The sequence below is a fragment of the Cyprinodon variegatus genome, unplaced genomic scaffold, assembly GCF_000732505.1.
Source record: "Cyprinodon variegatus isolate N-32 unplaced genomic scaffold, C_variegatus-1.0 Scaffold1007, whole genome shotgun sequence".
NCBI lineage: Eukaryota > Metazoa > Chordata > Actinopteri > Cyprinodontiformes > Cyprinodontidae > Cyprinodon > Cyprinodon variegatus.
Genome location: NW_015151460.1, coordinates 105,471 through 109,545, shown reverse-complemented (window position 1 = coordinate 109,545; position 4,075 = coordinate 105,471).

The window sequence follows — 4,075 nt, the reverse complement described above, 5'->3', positions numbered from 1 at the left end:
ATTATGAAGGGTTTTACCAAAATCAATTGACAGAGATCAAAATGCTTTTATTTTGGGGAGGCAAGGCTTTCATAACGTGAGGCGAGTATTAAAAATAATTCATTATAATAAAGGAAGTTCTTGTTTAATTGTGTCACTTTCGTTTGGTTTTGATTTTGTATTGTCTTTATGTTTTTTGTTCACATAAAAAAGAGGACAAATGTGTATTGGTGATGTTTCAATTTCCATGTATGATTCCTCAATAAAAAACTGTTTAACACAAATTATAATAAAGGAACTTCAGACTCAGGTCTTTTATCATTAGATGCCGAAAAGGCGTTTGATAGGGTTCGCTGGGAATATCTTTTTCAAGTTATGGAAAAATTTAATTGTGGAAACAATTTCAGCTGAAATCTTAACAAACAGAAACATTTCTAAGCCAATAAAGATTAATAAAGGCTGCAGACAGGGCTGCCCATTGTCACCTTTACTATTCACTTTGGCAATAGAGCCTTTTGCTACTGTGATTCGCTCACACCCTCACCTCACTGGAATTACTGTTGAACCTATAGAGCATAGGATCTCCTCGTTCGCAGATGATCTTATTTTTTCATATATAGTTAAATCAATCAATACAAATTATCATGGAAATAATTAAATAATTTAATGAGATTTCTGGATACAAAATAAACAAAAGAAAGTCTTCTAGTCTTTTAATGAACGCAAATAAAAGAACCAACCCATCTTCAAATGTCTTTCAGTTAAAATAGTTAACGATTTTAAATATTTAGGGGTAAACATTGTTTAAGATCTTGATCAGGTTGTTGCGACCAGTTATAAACATATATTGAACGAAGTAGATAGTTCATTTGAAAGATGGATGCCATTACCAGTATCTATGATTGGAAGAATAAATATAGTAAAAGTGAATATATTACCAAAGGTACTTTCAGCATGATGCTTTTCCAGCTCCTCCTGAATTCTTCTCACAAATTAAGAAAAAGATGTTACGTATCCTATGGAACAACAGGAAGTCCAGCCTTTTGACCGAGGAAGCCTCAAGTGCCTGAATTTTCCCTTATATTACTATGCTGTGCAGTTGAGGTCAATGATGTTCCATTACAGTAATCCTTCTTCACATTGGATTGATATGGAGACTCAGGATTTAAATGTAACTCTCCCTTCATATTTGTATTTAAATTCAACATTAAAGCTTCTTAAATATACTAAAAATCTGTTTCTTGACAATATAAGAGTATGGAGAGATGGAAATAGAATATTAAATGAAACAAATTGTTTCTTTATGTACCAGACTAAGACATACTAATGAACTTTCAAGATCTGCAGCATGGATAAGAAACATTTCTTTAAATATCTTCAACTCAGAACGAATCAAAATGATGAGTTGACAAAGCCTGCCATGTCAACTTTAGAAAGAATGTTAACAAAGTACAGTTTGAAGAAAGGTATAGTGGCGGAATTTTATAACTCGATGTTTCAGAAGGATCTCATGATAGATTTAAGGTTTGGAAAGAAGACTTATTGATAGAGTTAACGAGAAGATTAGCAGGCAGCATATAAATTGGCCCACACCAGCTCTATTAATACATCTCTTTAAACGATTCAATATAAATGGCTAATGTGGATTTATAAAACACCAGTGGACCTTAATAGGTATAACGGGGGACGTATGTCCAAAATGCACAGAGGACAGAGGGACTCTGGTTCACTGTATGTGGCATTGCAGGGAAATTATACGGTTTGGAAAGACGTAAAGGATGTCATAGAAAAAATTATTTCCAAAGAAATAGTTTTTGAGCCAAGGGTGTTTATGTTTGGATTATACCCTGGAAAACGTATTTACACAAAAAATGAGTGTTTATAAACTGAAGTTTGCTTAATGGGCATAGATGTGTATCAGTGTTTTAGAAAAAGACTCACAGACCGACCATNAAAGGAAGTTCTTGTTTAATTGTGTCACTTTCGTTTGGTTTTGATTTTGTATTGTCTTTATGTTTTTTGTTCACATAAAAAAGAGGACAAATGTGGATTGGTGATGTTTCAATTTTCATGTATGATTCCTCAATAAAAAACTGTTTAACACAAATTATAATAAAGGAACTTCAGACTCAGCTCTTTTATCATTAGATGCGGTCAATGATGTTCCATTACAGTAATCCTTCACATTGGATTAATATGGAGACTCAGGATTTATCTATCTTCCTTCATATTTGTATTTAAATTCAACATTAAAGCTTCTTAAATACACTAAAAATCTGTTTCTTGACAATATGATAAGAGTATGGAGAGATGGAAAAAGAATTTTAAATGAAACAAATTGTCTGTGTTCAGCCCAGTGTGTGGAAACCAGTTTTTTGTACCTGGAAGAACTTATCCAACATTCAAAGTATGGAAAGAAAAAGGACTTTGAATGATTCAGGATCTTTATGTACCAGACTAAGACATACTAATGAACTTTCAAGATCTGCAGCATGGATAAGAAACATTTCTTTAAAGATCTTCAACTCAGAAACTTCATAAGACCAAATCAAAATAATGAGTTGACGGAGCCTGCCACGCAACTTTAGAAAGAATGTTAACAAAGGACAGTTTGAAGAAAGGTATAATGATGGAGTTTTATAACTCAATGATGTTTCAGAAGGATTCCAAGATAGACTTAAGGTTTGGAAAGAAGACTTATGGATAGAGTTAACAGAGGAACATTGGCAGACAGCATGCACTGCAAAAATGATCTAAAAATGAGTAAAAAAGTCTAAAAGTAAGCATATTTACCCTTAATTTGAGTAGGTAAATAAGATGATTTAAGTATTTTAACTCTTAAAATAAGATAAATAGATATTATACACTTGAAATAAGACAATGCAATATTTTTTTTTCTTATTTTAAATGTAAATTGTCTTGTTCCATTGGCAAAGTGTCTTACTTACCTCCTTAATTTAAGAAAAAATGACTTATTGAGATTTACATTTTTAGCAGTGTGGAAATTGGCCCACACCAGCTCTATTATGATTCAATATAAATGGCTAATGTGGATTTTTAAAACACCAGTAAACCTTAATAGGTATAACGGGGGACATATGTCCAAAATGCACAGAGGACAGAGGGACTCTGGTTCACTGTATGTGGCATTGCAGGGAAATTATACAGTTTGGAAAGACGTAAAGGATGTCATAGAAAAAATTATTTCCAAAGAAGTTGTTTTTGAGCCAAGGGTGTTTGTGTTTGGATTATACCCTGGGAAACGTATTTACACAAAAAATGAGTGTTTATAAACTGAAGTTTGCTTAATGGGCATAGATGTGTATCAGTGTTTTAGAAAAAGACTCACAGACCGACCATAAATCAATGGCTGCAGCAGATGTTATCTGTCCTCCCTCTGGAGAAGATGATGTATATATTAAAGAGCAAACAGGACCTGTTTGAGTCTATCTGGAATTCCTTCATTAATTATGTCCAGAATTCGAATATCTCAGAAAACGGTGCAAGTGATTGAAGAACATGTGAACTGCAGTTCCAAAAGACTATTTATTTGAGGACATATACTGTCAAATTTAATTCTCAGTCTAAGAAGTTAAGTATGAAATGTGATCAGTCGCATTGGAACCAATATTGTGTAAGGGCAATCTGTTGCCTTTTTTGTTTGTATTTTATTTTAACTTGAACTAAACTAAACTGCCAAAATTGTAATATTCATCTTCTTCCCTGGATACGTGGAAGAAGATGGATGGATGTAAACAGCGAAACCAGATTTATGTCAGAGTGACGCCTCCTGTTCACCTCAGGTGGTTCTGACCTTATTCTCTATCTGCTTATGGAGTAAATATTGTTCTTATTGTTGCAAAGAAAGAACAGGATTAATAAAAAAAATTTTATCCAGCAATTAAACTTTTAAACTTTTCCTTAGATTCTTTGGAATCTAAGGAAAAGTTTAAAAGTTTAGATTCCTTAGATTGTATTTTTTGTTTTATTATTTTGTCATATTTTCTTTTTTCAATTTTTATCTTTTCAAATGATTTTTACTGATTAAATATGTTTAAATGTAGATCTTTCCAAGGTATTTAGAAAATATTAGATA